Source organism: Phoca vitulina, unplaced genomic scaffold (genome assembly GCF_004348235.1).
Source record: "Phoca vitulina isolate PV1807 unplaced genomic scaffold, GSC_HSeal_1.0 scaffold5, whole genome shotgun sequence".
Lineage (NCBI taxonomy): Eukaryota > Metazoa > Chordata > Mammalia > Carnivora > Phocidae > Phoca > Phoca vitulina.
The window spans coordinates 51,371,391-51,394,495 of NW_022589708.1; the positions used below are offsets into that span (position 1 = coordinate 51,371,391).

Here is a 23,105-nt window from a genome sequence, read left to right on the forward strand (position 1 = left end):
GTCTCACCAAAAGCAGTTTGAGGATCACTGATTTATCTGTAACTTTCTCTAATCTTTGTGTACATTAGAACACATTTTAAATGGAAGTTAATTAATAGAGTATATGTATATAATGTATGAATAAAGTTTCTATGTTTTGTTCATGGATATATTCCCCAGCATCAAGAATAATGCCTAAGAGATAATAAATAATTGTTGAACGAATCAGTAGATTATACAGATTGAAAAGGAATTTAATAAAAAGTTCAGGGGACTCCTGGACTACAGGACTTTTAACAAGAATCCTTCTTACTATAAAATCCTAGGACTTCTACTTCCATTTGTTCCTCTCTGTCCCTGCCATTTCTGCTATTACTTAGACATACACTGTGGGGAAAATCGTAAAAAGAGAGCCAAGAGATCATTATGAAAGCAAAAACCTGGATTAAGATCTATGTTTTCACTTTTTTAATAGCAATTCCCACAATTACATTACTAAATTTTGGAAACCTCATACATAGAGATTCCATATCAAGTTTATAACAACAAAAAAAATCACTAAAGATACAGGAATTGCTATCATTATAGTAAGAATTTTAAGGAAGCAAGATGAAGACATGTCAATAAATCTGGTTAGATGCAAAAGTTTAATTTGGGGTAACAGCCTATTGAAGTTCATCAATAGTGTCAATTAATACTCTATCAATTGTGTGTGTCTTATGAATCTTTTTGTTCTGAAATGTGTTTTTCAAAGATTTTATTTATTTGAAAGAGAGAGCAGGCACGTGCACATGGTGGAGGGGGGAACAGAGGGAGAAGGAGACTTCCCGATGAGTAGAGAGCGTGATGCGGGGCTCAACGCCAGGACCCTGGGATCATGATCTGAGCTGAAGGTAGATGCCTAACTGACTAAGCCACTCAGGCGCCCCTGAAATGTGTTTATGAATAATATTTGAATGTGGGATGGTTCTAAATACTAAATTATTTCTAGCAAACAAAACTCCAACTTGTTAATGGATCTCAACTGGAAGTAATCCATCAGAATGTCTAGAGCCATCTTATTAGTTATATGGGACAGACACACAGTCATTACAACTTAGTTCTGAATCGAGCTAATCTTTCACTGAAGCAGGCAGTTAACATACTTTATGATGTAGATTTTACTCACCATTTTTAAAAAATCAACTTCTGTTCCTCATCAAATTAACATTATTCCTCAGTTATTTATAAATGTGGGGCAAAAATAAACTACCTCTTACACAGCAAAATTTCAAAATTTATTATGAAATAGTTCAACCAAAGAGAAAGAGAATGCATTCACATAGCCATCATCCAGCTTTATTTACACTAGTATTTTACCATAATTTGTTTCAGATTCTTAAGGAAAGAAAGCCACATATAGCTAAGGCCTCCTATATATCCCTCTCTAATCTCATTTTATCCCTCCCAACCATTCTAAATTTGATGTTGCCCCTATCTGTCCGTATTTTTATAGCTTCAATACATATGTATCAAAAATCACATTGTTTTTATGTACATAACTGGGACTATGCTGTATTTCTTCTATTAAAAATTTAATTCAAAATTGTTTGAAATAACTCTAGTTAATAAATGACAGGCAGGTTAAAGTGTTTAGTGGTCAAATATGTTGATGTCTAAAACTTACTCTGAAATGCATCAATTGCCCATCTGTTTAGGGTCCTCGAGGATTTTACCCCCCAGGACAATACACCATAGTAAGATGCTGAATGGGTAAGAAGGCATCAATGGCAGGCATCTGTTCCTACGAAAGATAATGAAGAACTCTAAATTATCTTGAACTATCCATTCTCTCCACACTCTTTGTAAACAACTCTCATACCTCAATGGGATGATACTGCCTTAGAGAACTCTTGCACATATGTTCCATGAACCGTGTGCAAGAATGTTCCCAAACTGGAAATAATCTAATGTCATCAACAAAAGACAGTAAATACATTCTGGTCTAGACAGACAATGGAGTAAAACGTGGCAATTAAAATTAATTAAGATAAATCTCGCAGAGTTGAATGAAAGCAAGACACTACAGAATATATACGCTGTGATTCCATTTACATGAAGTTCAAAGGGGTAAAAATTTAATGAAAAGGTTATCACAAAAGTCAGTATAGTAATTATTTTTAAGAAGAAACAAACATGGGGCAGCAGTGGGGGATTTCTAACATAAGGGGCCTACTTCTTAACCTAGGTTGTTGTGTAACAGGTAAACACTTTGTAATTATATTCAAACTGTATATGTTTTATAGATTCTCCTACATGTACATTTCAGTTTTAAAACAAAAAAGAGAATGAAATGCCCCATTACAATATAAGCTTCCATTTAGTACTTTGATTTAAAAAAATAAGATGCACATAAAGTTATTAATTCAACACCTCATATTTATAGTTTTAGTTTCACTGTTCATAGGACTGTTTTCCAAAACACAAAAAATAACAAATTTTCCTTAACTTAGATTTTTTTAAATTATACAACTTTGCACAAACACAAGGCCCACTATATGACTGGGCATCCATCACACAGATAATGAACTTTACATGACTTTTTATCTTGTAAAGTCATACTAGTTCCTGCTACCTTGAAGAGGAACAAAATATTCTGGCCAAACAACGGAAACAGTAATTATTTTCAGACCATCCAACTGATGGACTGTTCTTCCCATCCCTACAGGAGTCTGTGAATGCCTATGTTCCATTAGATGGGATATAATATAAGGTACAAATATGCAATCAGTGATCGAGTTAAATGTCCAAAGAAACCTCAAAAATCATAACCAAGCATTACATGGTTCTTAAAAACAAAACAAAACAAAAAAACCTCTTTCCCAGACTCAAACAACTGCCAATAATAAAAGTTTATTTCCCAGGAGAAAAGGATTTTCAAAGGCTATAAATGCTACCTTAAATCAGGAAGGGAATGTTTTGCCTAGAAACCCAAGGATAAGGGAATGAAGAGAAGGCCATGAAGTACCAGATGGTACTAAAAAAACTAACACTGGGAGAGTGATGGTTCACTGAGATAAAGAATAGGCCAACTACATTTGGAAAAAAAAATAATTAGCTTAATTATTTACTGTGGTCAATATAGTGGTGGGTTTGGGTGTGACAGGAGGAAAAGCAGAATTAGAGAAGCAGAAAAAGGGAGAGCCACAAAGCTTAAAGACACAGAATAGCAAAAAATGGAATAAAGAAAGGAGTAACTGGGGTAGGGAGAAGAGGCTGAATAAGTTCTAATATTGATAATAAACTACTCCAGTCACTTTCTTGACTTACCAGAGGCTGCAGGCTTCAAAATATCCCTGTTGCTTAAAAATTCAAATATTAAACTGCTAAGAAACTGATTGACTGCTCTTCCTAAACCTGTACTCTTTTTCTGAAAGTGTGGCCTACAAGCACTTGCACCACAATCATCTAGGGTAATTATTAAAAATGCTGACTGATAAACCAAACCATAGGCCCAATGAATCAGAATCTCAGGGTTGGAACCAGGTGATTATTACACCAAAGGTTGAAAATTACTGCTTTAAAACATATACTACCAGGTAGGTGTTCATTTTTTCTTTGAATGGTTATGATGTACAGACATCAGACAGATGAAGCTGAGGGCCACATGCCTTTCAAAGGTTTGCCACCCCCAACTTTAGCAGAATCTGCCCAACTGAGTAGCCGAGGTTTTGATGCAGCAAATCGTAACTGTATTCATATGTGCTCCGTACTTTTGTCAATGGTTCAAAAAGACAGAAAAATAAAACATCTCTGACCTCAAAGAGCTTACATTCTTATTGGTGAAGACACTCCTCTTAACCTAGGCAAATACTATTCATTCTTCAATACTAATAATTCCTAAAGAGCCATACTCTTCCCTATTGTAAGTTTCAGTCATGTTTCACCTCTACCTAAATAGTCTGAGCCTGAATGTAACTCCACAGTGGTTTGGTTCCATTCTTATTTAACCCGATGCTACCACGCCCTGTTTTCCCAGTAAGAATTTAAGTTTGTGCGGCACCTGGGTGGCTCAGGGGCTCAGCAGTTAAGCGTCTGCCTTTGGCTCAGGTCATGAATCCAATGTCCTGGGATTGAGACCTAGGTCTGGCTCACCGCTCAGTGGGGAGTCTGCTTCTCCCTCTGCCCCTGGCCCTGCTTGTGTTCTCTCTTGCTCTCTCTCTCAAATAGATAAATAAAATCTTTAAAAAAAAAAAAAAGAAAAAAAAAGAATCTAAGTTTGTGAGGAGAGGGCCCATGTTTTCCAGCCACTTCTGTGCTGTCTGTTCTTTAGGACAATGACAACCACATTGTGGGGGGTCTGATATTGAATTGGCTTAGGGGACTTGGAGACTTAGGAGATTCAACAGTTACATGCAAAGTAATTTTAAAAAACCAAATTTCAGACTTAAAGAAAGCAGATCTAAAGTAAATTTCAACCACCGCAATAAAACACATCAAAAAGTTAACAAAGATTTTGTATGCCCAGAAGATTCTAAAAGCGCCTAGTATGCATAGTAAACTCTCAAAGGAGTAGAAGATATGACAAACAAATGGAATGAGATTACTAATTCTGGAAAGTTTCAGTTCAAAATGAGTATAATGTCAGAGCTTAGAGACTTCTATATTTTGTAAACTCATATGCAAAGTTTTACACACATACACACTTTAAAAGAATAAGACATCATATTAAAACAGTATTTGGTTCCTAAAAGAACAGGAGATAGAACTAAGGCAGAAATAAACCTGTCTTTGTATCTACAAGTTCAGAGTAAATTCCCAACTCCTTAAATTTCCATCTCCCCTAGACCCATCTTTAAACAAGCAATGTCATAAACAATGCTTCAACTATGAAGAAGTTATAATAATGAAAACAAGCTGTGGTAGAAATTAAATAAATGCATCATCTTCTCTCTGATGAAAAAGGAAACTTGTTTGAACACATTTTCAGAATCATTTGGTTGCATCTTGCTACCAAAATTATCACCAACCAACTTAATTAAGGTTTTATTTATTCTTAAGGAAACAGAGCCCATTTCAAACAAAGCATCACTTGTTAGTGTGGACTAGCATGAGCAGCTCCAGCCACTAAGCGCTGCACGACCTTGAGCGAGTCACAAGACCCTTCCGGCCACTGTGTCTTCATCTATAAAAGTGAGGCCACTGAACGATCTTCAGTCTTTTTCAGTGCTCCAGTTCTTTGAATGGGTAATTCTGAGTTTAATTCTGATGACTCAATTTAAACTTATATTCAACCTTATGAAAGGAAAAGAGTGGGAAGAAGACTATTAAATAAGTCTTTCTGGCCTTCCCTTGCTTCCATGCTTTTTTTTCCCTTCCCTTCTCCTTGAAGTCCCACTTCAATCTTTGTCACATGGGTAAGAGACAGAAATATATGACCCATACCATTTTATTTAAATTATAACGGCCCCTTAATTTTAAGAAACTAAATTCTTCTACTTCTCTTTAATAAATAAAATCTTAACTATTTGGTTATTTGTGTGCCACTAGATTTTTCTCTGATGGGTCACTGGCTTTTAAAAACTTAAAAAAAAAAAAAAGGCAAAAAGGTTTCATTAGATTTTTCACACAGACCAGAGTAGAAGTAAATACAGCCACTACTTACTCAAAGGCTGACTAAACCAGCAAGATGATAGCAAATGGCTCAGAGCTGAGCTGGTAAAATGTCTGCTATGCCTTTCTTGCAAAACCACAGAATTGAGATCTGTTAATGTAACGATCCTTTCCAAGAGCATAACTAACTGCCTTTATACCTTCCCTTTTATCTGATAGGTCTTCAAGCACTTAGAAAGTTAACAACAGCAAATTTCCAAAGAATTAGCGAAATATCATTATAGTCAGTAATACGACTTTTTGATTTCCAAAAATGTTATTCATAATCACTGAACATTCAAATTTTACTTTCATTCAAATGTTAACTTCATAAATAGCTTTCATAAGTAAAATACTACTGCACCCAGCTTCTCAGAGGACCGAGAACTTCAAGGCACACCAGAATATACGCTAGCCAGAACTTCATAATTTCAATGATGATAAATATTCCAGGAAAAGACTGAGCAATCTTTTCTTTCACACAAAAGGTATTACTTTTTTGCTTCAAAACAAACACATTTTAAGAACAGTAATATAGAAGGAAGGCCAGTACTCTTTACTTTTTCTTTATACACAAATTGAAATACTACATGTTTCCTCAGAAGCTAGTCATGCATCTAAGGTTGTTTCTCAGAATACGTTTCCAGTGTGAATTATAAAACTTTATTATTTTTTTTCTAACAGTAAATGAACTGTTCTTTCTTCCTCTTTATTTAATAACCACTTTTACTTATTATCTAAATGACTGTTCATTTTCCTTAAACTTCTATTTAGTTTTCAAAAATTAATGTTTAGTATAATTTCATTAACTTAAGAAAAACGAAAAGGACAGAACAGTCAATGAGCAACACCTATGACTGAGTTGTCCCCAGACTTCCCTTTAACCAAAATGCCAAAACAGAACCAGTGCCTCCGAATTTTTTTCTTAACTCCTGTATCACACATGAATTGTACAGTTTACTTAACTCTAACTTTCTGGCTATCCCCATAAATACAATTAGATTTTTTAAAAATGAAAATTTGACCGAACTTTGTTTTGTGGTATGAAAAAGAAAGTCTCCTTTATTCTCAACTCATACAGGGAAAGAAAGAAAGAAAAATCATGTAAAACATAAAAAATGCTTTTCCAAGAAGATCTAAAACTTTCCAGATTTTGAAAGCTTTGTTTCCCCCTCGCAGTTAAGTGCAATCAGGCATGTGACTGACTACACACATTTTTTCAGAGAGTTAAAGAACACATTCAGCCATGTTCTTCGACAGGTAAGAGCCACCCTCCGTTTATCAGCTCAGGAAACAGCCAGAAGCAAACACACAAAATCATAAGTTACCTTCAAATATTCCTGTTCTCTTTTTGTCCTTTGGGCTTGAAAATAAAAAGCAGTCCGGCAAGTTTTATGCTGTTAAAATGGCTCCTGTAGATTGGGGAAGTGGTGTCTGTGCTTCAGCCTATGAGTCATACATGAAACTAAGTGTTTCTAAGGGAGGCACGCCCATGTTGCTGTGGACCCAATTATTCTGCTAGGTCAAACATGCAAATCTACAGGTAAAAACAGAGGAGAGGTATAGAAAAAAGAGGGATGTAGAGCCACGGAGCAAGATCTACCTTGATTAAACCATTATTCAGCTCATGTTAATTACCATAATTTAAAATTAACAACAACAACAAAAAGGAATCAGGATCTACAAGGAAATAAAATTAAAACCGTATGTTGTTTTAAAAAATAAAATCTCAACTTTTAAAAATTATCTTAATATATCAAGTAAAGTAAAACTATGAAAAGATAAACAATGTGGGAGGGAATGGAAGGGAGACAGCAAATTTTCTGGCTTTTAATGTAACAATGGGCTGGTGAGTCTAACCAGGCTACTCATTAACCCTTACAAGAAAGAGGTATATTGCTATGTAATCTGGAAAGCTAGCAAACTACAATATCAGATGCAATTTACAAGTTCACTAAACATAAAATCTACTTTCTAATTTCCTAATTCAAAGTTCAGTGGAAAAGTAAGTATGAATTAATCTGATTTATAAAATTTAAAACAAATCCAGGGTTAGTAAGAAACTAAAATATAGCAAAGTGACTCTAAGTGGAACTGCAAACTTTATAAAACTCTATTTTAAAGAAATCACCAATGCAATCCTGGTTCATGATTCTACTACTTACAAGCGATAGTCACAGTTTTCTTTACCTTTTAAACAAAATTTTCCACAAATAAAAGCCTACCACGTGCCAGGCACCATGTTGCACCATACATGGTTGGTCCTAAGGCTGCCAATGAAAGACAGCGAAGCTTTGCTCTCCGAGTCCTCATACATCTGACAAGGTGCCCAAGCAGCTGCAATGTTAGTACAACTACTCAGCCTGTCCCCTGGGTGAATATTTATTAATTTATTCTAAGTAAGAGCTTAAATTGGTCAAAATGGCTTGAAAGCATTAAGCACTTTCAACAGTGCTTTACATGATAAAGTGCTACTCACTAGCTAGCCTTCATCTTAATATTTTACAAAAAGTAAATAGGATTTGGCAAGGTTTTCTCCCTTTAGTTAATTACTTGGAAGTAATTACTCCGCCTTACTAGAGGCACAGCTGAGAGGACAAGCTGTCACTGACTCAGACAGGAACTTTACAAACTGCTACAAAACATAATGATAGTGAACCGACTTTCTGCCCATTAAGTGCCTATTTATTCCACTCTGCTGAACACTGTTTGATTTACCTTTTTACTAAGATAATCCCCATGGTTTAACAAATTGTTAATAAAAAATTATGCTAAAAAGAAAAACACATCACTTTCTCTACTGTCAAACGTCATGGTTAGCTTACTTTAGAGCTCATTTATTTAGAATGACTATTTGGATCCCAAACAAGAAATAAAGGTCCTTTGAACAGTCACAGGGGATGTTCACTGGAAAACTCCCAAGTCGTTTCCCAGAGCTGAAATTTATTTTAGACCATATCCATGTAAGCCCAATAATTTGATTATCTTTTAGCTAATTAGAAATAGAAGTTATAAGGGTGAAAGAGGGAATAGTGAAGGATGATGTCAGAACAAACAAATGAGAGAGTGGATAATGAGAGAAGACTAAACTAAAAACCTATAAAACTACAAATAAATACAACTTTTTTTTTTTTTTAAAGATTTTATTTATTTGACAGAGAGAGACACAGCAAGAGAGGGAACACAAGCAGGGGGAGTGGGAGAGGGAGAAGCAGGCTTCCCGCGGAGCAGGGAGCCCGATGCGGGGCTCGATCCCAGGACCCTGGGACCATGACCTGAGCCGAAGGCAGACGCTTAACGACTGAGCCACCCAGGCGTCCCTAAATATAACTTTAAAAGTCCTGAAACCTGAAGCCATCCTATACGGTCAGTAAGTTCTATGTGCTTCCTAAGTATATCACCAAACAGTAAGTGCCTTGAAGTCAGCATTATTATGATAAAGGTCTTTAAAAGACAAAGGGAATAACAAGTGTGGGAAATCTCTTATGAAGTATGGATACATAAAAAAGGAGAAGCTTCTGCTATTGAGAAAATCCATTTATATAAAGTACCTCATTACTTGATAATGGCAGATATTTGGAAAAGTAATTTAAAAGAAGTACTTTTGACCACCAGTATGTAGAAGTGAAGTAAGAGACATAAAGTGAAAATAATTACCCTTCTTCAACAGCAACAAATATCCTAGCTGTTCCTAGGGAATGATTCCAGAGTTGCTATTACAATATACTGCCCCTTTGCTCAGGGGTGTCCCTGTAAGAATTACCACCTACAGAAACTGGATCCTGGTTATAGTCACAGCCCCAAGAAATCAATCTCCACACACACACAAAAATAGGCAAACAGGGGCGCCTGGGTGGCTCAGTTGGTTAAGCGACTGCCTTCGGCTCAGGTCATGATCCTGGAGATCCAGGATCGAGTCCCGCATCGGGCTCCCTGCTAAGCAGGGAGTCTGTTTCTCCCTCTGACCCTACCCCCTCTCATGTGCTCTCTCTCTCTCAAATAAATAAATAAAATCTTCAAAAAAAAAAAAAAAAAAAATTGGCAAACAGTTCAGCACAGGTTCTAGAGTCAATATGCTTGGGTGTAAATCCCAGCTCTGCTACCTATTAGCTGTGTGTTCCTGGGCTATATTAACAATCCTGTGGCCTAACTTTTTTATCTGTGATTTAGGCTATAAGTACCCACCTCAGAGGAGTATTATGAGCATTAAAACCAGTGCATGTACTATTATGCTTAATAAAAAAAAACTGTAATAACTCAAACATAACAAACTAGTTTTTAAAAAAACGGTCAAACGATCTGAATAGACACTTCACCAAAAAGAGATACAGATGGCAGATAAACACAGAAAAAAATCTCAACATCCTTACTCAACAGGAAAATCCAAATTAAAGTCACAATACCAGTAGAAAAACTTAAAAAACAAACAAACAAACAAAAACCCTGACAATACCAAGTGCTAGAGAGGATACAGAGCGACTATACCTTTCATACAGTGTTGGTGAGAATGCAAAATGGTACAGCCTATTTGGAAAACAGTTTAGCAGTTTCTTGTAAAGATACACATATACTTATTAGACAATCCAGCAGTCTCAATCCTAGATATATGCCCAAGGAAATGAAAATATAGGTCTATAAAAAAACTTCTACTTAAATATTTATGGCAGTTTTAGTCAGAATCACCAAATACTGGAAGCCCAAATGTCCATTAACTGGAGAATGGTTAGACACATCGTGGGATATCCATACAATGGAATGCTATTAGCAATACAAAGGTATGAACTTCTGAAATACAGGTACCACATGGATGGATCTAAAAGCATTAGGGAGTGAAATAAGCCAGACTCAAAATATATACTATATGATTCTACTTATGTGACATTCTGGAAAAGGCAAAACAAAAAGGGCAGAATTCCCACCAGTGGTTGTCAGGGCTTAGGAATGTGGGGAGGGGACTGACTACAAAGGGGAACAAGGAAACTGGGGTGATGGAAGCATTCTGAATAGTGATTGTGGTATTGGTTCTATGACCTATATATATTGTCAAAAATCAGAACTATACACTGTGTATAAACAGTATCTCAATAAACCTGACTAAAAAGAAATCTAGTTCATGCATGATACAGTTATTAATGTTCTACTGGGTACAAGTACGTACTTTATAAACATTAACTGTTATTATGCTTCACAGAAGCAGTCAGTACCAAATGCTTCAGGAGGAGAAAGTTTAAGTAAATCTCTAAACTTTTACATAAATAAAATGTGGCACCTTAGGCTTGTGATGCAAATATAATGTACCTGTACATACTGTGAGTATGTTTATTTGTAAAATCAGGTATATATCAAGTCAGTATATACCTTAATATAAAGTTTTCATGGCTGCCTGGAGGAATTTTCAGCATTTATATTTTACCTATTAGCTGAGCAAGATTAGGTCAATTGAGGGAATTGAATGCCAACTAAAGTTAAGACACTGTTTCTTTCTTTAAAATAGAACTTGCAAAAGGAATTTACTGTGTAAGTGAGGACTCTCTTCTTCCTTTTTATTGTGACTGCTTCTCTTTGAACTCAAATCTGAAAACTTCTAGTACCTGAAAATATAGAACAGTCTAATGTTCGTATCTAGGAAAGCTGGGCTTAAAAAAAGGCTTGCTTTGAATCTGTCCCCCTTGTTCAGCAGCCAACATGCTATCATTACTAGAGATGGAAGAAGCAAAGATCAAACCATTAAAATGATAAATGACCAAAATCACTATTCTCTACTACTCAAATATAAAAATAAAATTTAAAAGAATGAGATTCAGTGTTATAAATACTTCAGTTGGAAAGAATTAATTTTATTGATGTTAACAACTCTCAAAGTATCATCCCAGGTTCTGAACAACATGCATTTCCAAATGTGAGCTTAAATGTCAGACAAATAGTGAATTCTCTATTTATCACTAGCTTGGTTAAACCAAGGCCTCCTTCCCTGCTTCTGCAAACAGATTACTAGGACCTATCCATAAGGAACATCCTCCTGGACAAGTGTCTGAGTGTTTTAAGAGGCATACCAAAGTCAAAAGGGGCCATGGCTTTAGCTGGTTTTGCTTACTAATGTATTCCTATCAGTAAGATGGGGCCCAAAACACAGCAGAAACTCAGAAACATGAATACATAACTTTTCTAGAATAGTTCATTGAGGGAAAATTACAGCGTATCAGGATTTTACTACACACTGAAATATTTTTTAAAGATGTGATTTGGCCCATGATTTGATGTTGCAGAATTCATGTAGCTACCTGTGTTACAAGGTGATACTGCAGGTATTATTTTGGGTGTTACTCTTTCCTATCTTGTCAAAAGTAACCAAGAACTGACTGAACAATTATATCCTTTATTATGCTCCCCAGTAATATGCTGACTGCAATCTCAACTTTCATATAAACATGATATTCTATCTCTTACAATTAAATTTCAAATTCAGTATTAAAGACAATGTATCTTTTACTTTAGTGGACTGTAAGGAGGGATGTACCTCTGAATTACCTAAAGGAGCTTCATGCCTACTCTTGAAACAGATTCAATAGTATGGGTAGTGCCAGGCACATGAGAACCCCTGCTCTGCTACTATATAACCTAGAATCTAAAATAGTTAGTGGGGCATCTGGGTGGTTCAGTCGGTTAAACGGTTTCCTTTGGCTCAGGTCATGATCTCAGGGTCCCAAGATCAAGCCCCTTGTCATCAGGCTCCCTGCCCGGCAGGGAGTCGGCTTCTCTCTCTCCCTCTGCTCCTTCCCACAGCTCATTCTCTCACTCTCTCTTTCAAATAAATAAAGAAAACAAACAAAAAATAGTGGTCCTCACACAACAGCCACTCAAAAAGACACTTGTTACCTTATTATTCAATAATCTCTAAATGTTGTGGAGAGGAAATCCTCTATTTTTTATATTGAGTTAGAGTGAAACATAAGGTCCTTCTTTGCTACTGCATAATACTGTAGAAAAATAATATCACAACAACATCCTAACTGTTCCTTTCCCTATCACCGACTGCCTACCTTCCAATTCACCTTGCACTCTGCTATCAGAGAAATCTTCCTTATTAAAAAACTATGTGAACTGATGTGGTTATCACTTGTGGCTGAAAAAGAAACAAACTAACAAACTTTGATTCCCTAGCAACAAAGTAAAAACCTGGTACCATGGTTTTCAAACTTTTCTGTTAAGCAGTTGAATTCTTAGAAAAATCTTCAAGGAACCACAATACTACATACATTTAAGTCTTTGTTGTTTTAAGAAAGCCTAAAAATACAGATCCAACCCAAATTCATTTCAAAAATAGGGAAAGCAGATCTACAGAGAGAACTGAGTTGCCCAATATCAAGTTAATGACTGATCTGAGGTACTCCTAGGTATTCATTCATTTAACAAATATTTACTGAGCACCTACTATGTGTCAGGCACCGTTCTAGGCCCTTGCCATATAGCAAGAGACTCACTGTTAATAAATGATCCCTACCCACGTGGTGCTTATATTCTAAGCAAGGGAAAGTGATAAACATTATAAACTAAATATAGAGCATGTTAATTATAAATAAAATATATAAATAAAAGATACACTATGCTGGTAATTAGGACAAAGAAGGAAAAAACAAGACAGCAAAGAGGAGAATATGACATTTTGGACAGACTAGCTACAGAGGATTTACTTTGCCATGTTGAGTGAAGACCTCTAGCCATGCAGAGCTATCTTAAGAACATTCTAGACAGAGAAAGCCTATAAGCCAGAGAAAGACTCTAACAGGGAGCTTGCCTGAAATGTTCAAGGAAAGCAAGGAGGCCAGTGTGGGTCAAGTAAAGAAAGTAAAGAGAAGAGTAATAGAAGGAAGAATACTAGAAACTGTTGGGAGAGCCTCACTGTTTAGAGATTTAATAGTTGGACAGTTTTCATCATATGAGTCATAAGATTTGACTGCTGTGTTGAAAACACACTGCAACAGGGCAAGGACGGAAGCAAGGAGAAGTTAATGCAATAACCCAGAGAAGACGATAATGACTTAGACAGAGGAGGCAGCCTAAGAGGAAGATGTGATCAAATTATGGCTGTGTTTTTGAGGAATATCCAACAAAATTTCTATATGGATGGAAAAGAGTCAGTGGGGAAAGAAAGGCTTCAAAACTCCATTTTTGGCAACTGAGAGACTGCAGTTGTCCAAACTGAGAGAAGAAAGACTACAGATGATGATGGTTTGGGGTGTGGAAATATCAGGAGTTCAGGTTTTGTTTTGTTTGTTTTAGATTTATTTATTTAGGGGCGCCTGGGTGGCTCAAACGTCTGCTTCTCCTTCTCCCTCTGCCACTACCCCCTGCTTGTGCTCTGCCAAATAAATAAATAAAATCTTAAAAAAAAAAAAAAGATTTATTTATTTCAGAGAGAGAGTGCACACTCAAGCGGTGGGGAGAGAAGAGGGAGAGCAAGAGAGAGAATCTTAAGCAGACTCGACACTGAACGGGGAGCCTGACTTGGGGATCGATCCCACGAGCCTGAGATCATGACCTGAGCCGAAATCCAGAGTGGGATCCTTAACCAACTGAGCCACCCAGAGCCCCAAGAGCTCAGTTTTGAACTCATTAAGTTTGAGATGTTCCAAGTGGAGATGTCAAATTGGATATATTGTCCTGGAGTTGCAGACATAGTCCTAAAGCCCAGGGCAGGAGTATGGGCTGGATATATAAATTGAAGTCATTAACATATACATGATATTAATGTGTATCTGATATTAAAGCTACAGCTGGAAAAGTAACAATGACAGATCCCCGGGACCCTCTAATATTTAGAGGTGGGGGAGCTGAGGTAAAGCTAGCAGAGAAGCCTAAGAAGGAGGACTCAAAAATATCACAGGAAAACAAGGCAAATAAGGTATTACCCTGGAATTTGAGTAAAAGTGTTTCCAAAAGGGATTGAGCAATTGTGCCAAATGCTGAGGACAGATCAAATAAAATGAGGTCTGAGGAGGGAAAACAAAAAACAAAAAAACCCAGCAGAATTTAGCAACATGAACGTCACTGTGAATTCTGAAAGAAGAGTTTTCATATTGTGGCAGAGGTAAAAAAAAAAAAAAGACAAAACATCTGATTAGAGACCGTTTAAAAGAGAATGAAAGGTGAGAAACTAAATAGAAAGTAATTGTGTAGAGTGAATGAGTCAAGAAAAGATTTGAGGGGGGAGGGGAGGGCTTGTTTAAGAAAAGCAGTACCCTTTCTACTGCCAAGAACATTCCACTTTGTACCGCAGTTAATTTTGTACAAGTCCATCTCCACACAGATAAATTGGTAACCTGTCTGAGGGCAGGAACCACACCATGCAGCTGGTACGACCAACCATCACTGTGGACACACTACTGCTGGGGACTCCATTTCCTTTCTTGTCAAATACTGGGAGAGCCCAGAGATCTGGTCATGTCAAAGATCCACTTCAGTTCTGATGTTTTATGATTTTGTAGCCTCTCCAAGTCCTCTGAATAGTGTTTGAGGAACAGAGAACAAATATCACACGAAGGCCACACTTAAGAACGAAGTCTCCTCATCAAAATTTTAGTTTACTGAAAGTAATACATAAAATTACCAGATAGGCAGAATAACTGGAAATTTTGTAAGTTTCCCCAAAACCCAATTACACTTATTTCTGTTCACTAATAAGATATTTTTAAAAACACAAGAAACCCTATACTAATATTCCGGAAACATTTTTATCCTATGACAGGAGGATATTTAAGTAAATGGGCTTTTAGCACAAGTGCAAAAAACTCATCTCAAATACCCCAAAACCTCCAAGCTCTAAAAAAAAAAAAAAAAAAGAAAGAAATCTTAGTGAAATTTAAGATATGATAGAAGGCAAACCTCTTATTTTAAACTAGCCTAATTTAGACTATGTTTATTTTTATACAATATTTATTATTTATCTATAACACAAATTAAAGATCCTGTTTACAAGATTAAGAAAAAGCTTAGTATTATGGCTTTAATTCTCATAAACAGATGTACTCAATGTTAATTCAGAATTGCCTGTGGACTGATGATTTATTTGGCTTGACTTTCTGCTTTAGAACTGAATCACAGAGCCAGCCAACCCATCCCTCCCACCACCCACCACTCCAGCAACCCTCACTTTGTTTCCTGAGATTAAGAATTCCTCGTATCAGTGAGGTCGTATGATACATGTCTTTCTCTGATTGACTTATTTCGCTCAGCATAATACCCTCCAGTTGGGGAGGGGGGTGGGGGGATGGGTTAGCCTGATGATGGGTATTAAAGAGAGCATGTTCTGCATGGAGCACTGGGTGTTATACGCAAACAATGAATCATGGAACACTACATCAAAAACTAATGATGTAATGTATGGTGATTAACATAACATAAAAAAAAAAAAAGAACTGAATCAGAGAATGCTTAGCCCCAAAGATCATAAACCAGCAACATGAAAAAAATTATAGTTCTATTATATTTGCTCTTTAATAAAAACTAAATATAAACAAAAAGAAGGGGAACTTTATAATATGTTAAAGAAACAAGAACTTCAATTGCTCTTAATTATACTGCTGGTCAAAACAGAGAAATGAAAAAACTGACATTAGCAACTTGCCATGTAGTCCAAAAGCATGGGCTTTAGAGTAGGTGACCTAGGTTTGGGTCCCAAGTCCACTATTAACTAGTTGTATGACCTAGGGCTACTTTAACTCCATGCCTATGTTTTCACTTCTGTAAAGGGGAAAACGATAATCCCTGTTTCACAAAAAATTCACTTAAATTGCTTATTATAGTGCCAGGAGGACATATGATATTTCTTAAATACTTATCAAAAGGGGGGGGAGGGGAAGAGATAAACATTCTAGTAGTACATTCATACTCAGCAATAAAATAGAACGAACTATTGATAAACACAACTTAGAGGACTCTCAAAAGCATTATGATGAGTCTAAGAAGCCAATGTCAAGGGTTACATACTCTATGATTCCATTACATGACATTCTCTAAGACACCAATCTACAACGATGAAGAACTAATCAGTGGTTACAGGGGCACAGATTAGGGGGTAGGGTGTGACCTATAACAAGAGAACATGGCGGAGTTTTGAGGGGTGATGGAATTGTTCCATTTCCTGATTATAGTGGTGGCTACATAAATTTATACATGTGTTAGAACTCACAGAACTGTATGCTGAAAAAAAGGGCAATTTTATAGTTTTAAAAGTGAAAATGAGGGGCACCTGGGTAGCTCAGCTGATTAAGCATCTGACTCTTGGTTTTGGCTCAGGTCATGATCTCAGGTTTCTGGGATTGAGCCCATCAGACTCCCCGCTCAGCGGGGAGTCTGCTTCCCCTCTCTCTCCCTCTGCCCCTCCCCCTGATCATTCTTTCTCTCTCTCAATCTTTAAAAAAATTTTTTAAATAAAAAATAAAAATGAAAATAAAACAATTTTTTTAAACACCAAAAGCCCAAAAGTCATTACTTCAGTCCATAATCATGAGAAAAGAGAAGACAAAATCAAATTGAAGGACATTCTACAAAATACCTGACCAGTACTCTAAAGTGTCAGTCAAAAAAGAAAAGAAACCATCAGAGATTTGAGATTCTCTTTCCCTCTACCCCTCCCCACCGCACTTGCATGCACACTCTAAAATAAATAAATAAATAAATAGAATTTTTAAGAAAAAGAAAAAGTAATGTTTGCAATAATTTCATAAAGCAAAAATATGTTCTTTCTCTTCCAAAAACCAACCAACGCCATCCTGCGTATTTTGAATACCTTAGTGTAAGTTTAATTATCTAGTTTAGGTTGTACCTACACTAAGATCATATATGTTATCTGAAAGGGATAAAACAGATTCTACCATAAATGATATGACTTGTTAGCTGTGCTTACTTCCAGTATATATGTTTATAACTTTAAAAATTCTATCAACATCTGACTTCCCAATTCAAGAATGCGTTTTTTTTTTTTAAGAATGTCTCATGAATTCTACCTCTTAATATTCCTATTTAAAAAAACTTTCAATAGCCTTGTAGTACCCACAGAATAAATTCCAATACAAGATTTTTTTTTAAGTGGCTGAGTGTGGAGCCTCATGTGGGGCTTGAGCTCACAACTCTGAGATCAAGACCTGAGCTGAGATCAAGACTCGGACACTTAACCGACTGAGCTACCCAGGTGCCCCCTAATACAAGATACTTTTGCATCTTGATTTTGGTCTACCCTATAGTAGCCTCACTTGTGGCCTTCCCACCTCCCAACATACACCCACAATCCAGCTTTGCTGAACTTATTCAGAGCATGTTGTGCTAACTCCACATTTGCAGGCCTTCCCTACCCAGTGAATTTCCTGCAAAGCCCTTCTCTCCATCACTACAAGGAAGAAATGGTCACTTTCTCCTTTGTACCTCCCTCTGTATTTTGTAAATTATCTAACAGATGCATGAATCGCATTGCTTATGCACTCACCTATACACTTATGCATTGTTAAAATGTGCAAAGCACTCTGATAGGTTTTGAGGACCTAAAGGTGAATTGATTTCTTTCATAACTCCTCCTGCCCACTCTGCTGGAATATCTGGTGAAGAACACAGCGTTTGGGTTCTTTTTTTTTAATCATTTGTTTATATGTCTCACTGGTCATTTAGTTTAGCCTGATAGCATTCCTGACCCACAACAGTTCTGTAATAAATACTTGCTGAATGAAAACATTTGGAAGTTGAACTAAATATTGGCTCAATGATAAATCTTTCTTCTCTTCCACACAAGCCAAACCATGCTCAGGTCATTTCTGTATAGGTCTAAATTACACAAAAAGCAAGGCCCCTTCTTCACTTTCCTGAACAGTCCGGATCTATGAATAGGTTGGCTAAGGCTTGGTCTGGCAGCCCTGTCTGGTGATCAAGGCTGGAGCAGTAAGCTTTACATTTGTTAAGAGAGAACAGTTTCTGGGTTAGTCCCCGTGCTTACACCTGAACATCTCATTATGTTAATAGACAATGAGTAAAGGGAGAGAGACAGACACAGAGAGCAAAGGAGTGAACAAAAAAGAAAAACTCTCCAAAGAGTAGGACTGATTATCCAATCATGGTTCTTTTCCTCAACTTTTGGTCTTCTGTCCCTTTCAGGCCTTTACTTACACAGCCTTCGGTCAATACACTTCCCTAATTAGAAACAAACTGGTAAATGTTTCAGTAAAAAGGAATATTCAAATAAGATATTTAGCCTAGAGGCTTTCATGTTTCGTAATACTGAACAGATGGAACAATTAATGACTTCTTTAAACTCATAGTTTACTATCATCATAAAGGATGCTCTGCCGCTCTTCTTCCCTACTTCAAACCATACCATTGGTACAAATGAAACTTTTAAAACTTAAAAGTATTTTAAACTTAAAGTCATTTCAGGAAATACTTCTTAGACATACATAACGCTCTCAGTATTTCATTCAATGTTCTCAAATTTCTTTTTTCTCTCTCTCTCTTTTTTAGGTAGGCTCCACACCCAGCTTGGAGCCCAACGCGGGGCCTGAACTCACAACCTCGAGATCAAGATCCTGAGATCAAGATCTGAGCTGAGACCAAGAGTCAGACACTTAACCAACTGAGCCACCTCAGTACCCCCAATGTTCTCCAATTTCTATCTCCAGGTGTTGCTCCTGAACTCGACTCTTCTATCCAACTTGACACCTCCATTCAAATGTCATAGTCTTCTCAAATTTAACAGATCCAAACCTGAATTCCTGGTCTTTTCTCCAAAACTTACTCTTACCCAGTTTTCTCCAGTTGTCCTGGTGGAGAGTGAATACTCCTAGCTGCTCACACCAAAACCTTGGCTACCGACTTGTCTTTCTGTCCTAAAGTCATATCCAATATGTCGAAAAATCCTATAGGCTCAATCTTCAAAACATATATAGAATCCGAGAATCAATCCACTTCATTGTTACTATCGTGCTGCCAGCCGTTGTCCGCTCTTATCTGCATCCCTGTAGTAGTCTAAGGAGCCCTCCTGCTTCTCTTCTTCTTTCCCTACAATCTAGTCTCAAAGCAGTAGCCAGCAGTAATCTATTTAAAAACACAAGTCAGATTCTATCACTCTCCTACTTTAAAACTCCTCTTTAAAACGCCTTAGCTCCTCTTTTCACACAAAAAAGTAAGTCTTCATAACAGCTTACAAGGACAAGATCCTACCCTGGCCCGAACCTCTATGCCTGTATCTCCTACTACTTCCTGCTCGCTCCCTCTCTTCTAGTCCCACTGACCTCTCCTTGCTATCCCAGGAACATATCAAGCATTCTTCCCCTCTAGGCCTGTGCACAGTCTCTTCTCACTGCCAGGGAGGCTTTTCTGTTAGATATCCAGGTAGCTAACTCCTTTACTTCCTGTGGTAAACCACTGTAGTAATAGGTACTAAGTTGTTCAGACTTCTCAGTTTGAAATATGACTCTGCCTCTTCCCCCATCAAGAAGCACAGTCTACTTCTCCATCACTTAAATATGGGCTAGGCCAAGTGATATGCTCTGGCCAGTGGAATAATAACAAAATACAAGCACAGGTCTAAAAAGTATAAGGACACAGGGGCTTACCTTCTTGCTGCTGGGATCCCTCCTGCCACCAGTAAGGTATGAGAACTACACAGAGAGGCCCCCAGCCATGTGAGTGAAGCCACCTGAGATTATGTATCTCGCCCCAGCTGAGTCAGCTCTGATCTGAAGAATCACCCAAACATAAGAAAGAATAAAATAGAGGATACACACAGGTGCTCAAAAATTATGACTTGCTCCTTTAAAGCCAGGATTAAAAACCATTCTCACTGTAGAATCCTATGCCATTTCAATAACATCCCAAACTTTAAAAATCTCATAAATATTTTGAACTTTAGAATTTAGTTTGAACCACCTTAAGAGACATTTCCCAAATTTAAGATACTAAAATAAACATGTATAATCTGCTTTACAGATTAAGAATTCAGACAATTACAAGTTAAGAGAAATAAGTCCCCAGGACTTACCAACCTCTCCTGCCTTGACTCTTGTTACTGTTTCCCCACTATCCTTTCTCCCCATTCTTCAAGACTCTGCTAAAGTTCAGCTGAAAGAAACAATATATAAGTGATGAAACCTTAAAAAACAAAATAGTGAAAAACAATGTGCCTGTGGGCAATAAATTATCTCAAGTAACTAAATGTAAGAATAGAGAGATTAAATAGAATAGGATATTTTTTAAAAAGACATCTAATACTCTTGGGGTGCCTGGCTGGCTCAGTCAGTTAAGCATCTGACTCTTCATCTCAGCTAAGGTCTTGATCTCAGGTTTGTGAGTTCAAGCCCAGAATGGAGCCCAATTAAAAAAAAAAAAAAGAAAAAAGACATCTGATACTCTCAAAAACAGAAAGCAGATACTATATACAAACATAGATTATAATAAAAATGACATCAGGGACACCTGGCTGGCTCAGTCAGCGGAGCATGCGACTCTTGTGAGTTCAAGCCCCACACTGGGTGTAGAGATTACTTAAAAATTAAATTAAATCTTTATTTAAAAAATGGCATCAATAAAAACATTAAATTCTATTTTGTTGCAGAAAAAGACATACAGAAGGGAAGACTGTTCATTAGACAGTATTTGCTAATGATCTCAAACCAGTTACTCTTTTTTAAAAAAAATCCCTATACCACATTATTCCAACTAGATACTCAAATGTAAAAAAAGAAAAGCACCAGAAAAAAATATAAACATCTGTATATTATTTGGTAAGAAATGTCTTCCTATGTACGACACAAATGGCAGTAAAAAGATAAGGAAAAGGATGACATCTGACTACTAAAAATTTAAAACCACTATAACCAAAGCTAAGGCAAAGGAAAAAGAAGGGGAAAATGTGACCAAAAGTCCTATAAAAAAAAGAAAACAAAACAAAAGCTAGTCTTGGGTTTGGCTTCCACAGCCAAATACAAACATTGAAACTCCACAAATACTTACAAAAAATAAAGTTCATGCTCCACTTACAAAATCAAAACTAGAACTATTAGGCAACATCTTGTGGGTGTGTAAGAAAGACCCTACAACGTGGAGCTGCCTCAGTGGGCTCACTCTGACAGAAACCTTGGTCTCTTTATCAAAATCTTGATCAATGGGGGGCCTGGGTCGCTCAGTCGGTTAAGCATCCGACTTGATTTCAGCTCAGGTCATGAGATCAGGGTCAGGATCCAGCCCTGCATCAGGCTCCACACTCAGCACAGAGTCTGCTTGAGGTTCTTTCCCTCTGCCTCCCCTCCCCGTGTGTGTGTGTGTGTGTGTGTGTGTGTGTTCTCACATTAAAAAATCTTGATCAATGAACACCCAATTCTGTTTTATTTTAATTTTTTTTTCAAGATTTTATTTATTTGAGAGAGAGACAGAAAGCATGAGCAGGGCACAGGAAAAGGGACAAGCAGACTTCCGGTGGAGCAGGGAGCCCGATGCAGGACTGGATCCCAGGACCCTGGGATCACGAACCAAACCAAACTCAGACACTTAACGACTGAGCCACCCAGGCGCCCCTTCCAATTCTGTTTTAAATTAAAATAAAACATTTAGGGATGCCTGGGTGGCTTAGCTGGTTAAGCAGTTAAGCGTCTGCCTTCGGCTCAGGTCATGATCCCAAGGTCTTGGGATTGAGTCCCCCGCATTGGGCTCCTTGCTCAGCAGGGAGCCTGCTTCTCCCTCTGCCTCCCACTTCCCCTGCTTGTGCGCTCTCTTTCTTCTCTCTCTGACAAATAAATAAAATCTTTCAAAGAATAAAACAAAGTAAAAAGATTCATGCATTTAATTCTATATAAATTTTACCTCAAAAGAAAAAAATAACTAAACAAACATTGGTCAATACTAAGCATGCTAAAGTATTCAGATGGAAATGTACTAATACCTGCAATTTACTTTAGATAAAAGGATAAATGTATGATAAGGCAAATATTATAAAACGTTAATGATAAAATCTAAGTGGCAGATACATGAGCAAAATTTCATCTTTGCTGTATGTTTAAAAATCTGTGTAGTAAAATATGGGGGGAAAACTACTGTTGTTGAATCAAACATTCTAACAGAAAAATTGGGCGCCGGGCACGAATATGCACTTCACAAAAGAAATGTGGCCAAACACAATAGAAAATGTTCAAAGATATTCATTCCTGAACCTTAAAGCAGAAAAACAATACCGTTTTTCACCTATTAAAATAGCAAAGAATAAAATGATTAGAGAGGGTACAGGGGAAATAAATGATCTCATACACTATTCATGAGCTTTGTAAAAGAATATAATTCCAGCAGGCAATTTCACAATCAAAAAGCTTTATGTATAGATCCTCTCACCCAGCAGTTTCAATCCTAAGCATTTATTCTAACAAAAAAATGCACAAAGATGTAGATAGAAATTCAGCACTATCGTTCAAAAGTATAAAAAAAAAGAACTGTCATGTAAATCAGATGTTATAGAGACTGTACCT

General features: G+C 36.9%; 1 protein-coding gene across 5 annotated transcripts in view; it reads right to left on the reverse strand.

Moving 5' to 3' along the window:
* ELF1 (E74 like ETS transcription factor 1) overlaps window positions 1-23,105 on the reverse strand; it is a 104,102-nt gene that overhangs the window by 68,665 nt on the left and 12,332 nt on the right. The window contains exons 1-4 of one of the 5 annotated variants that reach the window (XM_032402910.1): window positions 20,633-20,826; window positions 20,208-20,330; window positions 6,939-7,147; window positions 1,646-1,762 (exon numbers count right to left, since the gene is read on the reverse strand). The exons of 1 other annotated variant lie outside the window; for it this stretch is intronic. The gene's annotated coding sequence lies outside the window, so the exon portion shown is untranslated. Of the gene's footprint in view, window positions 1-1,645; window positions 1,763-6,938; window positions 7,298-20,207; window positions 20,827-23,105 lie in introns of those variants that run through there. 3 more of the 5 variants (XM_032402914.1, XM_032402911.1, XM_032402909.1) reach the window with 3 other exon arrangements.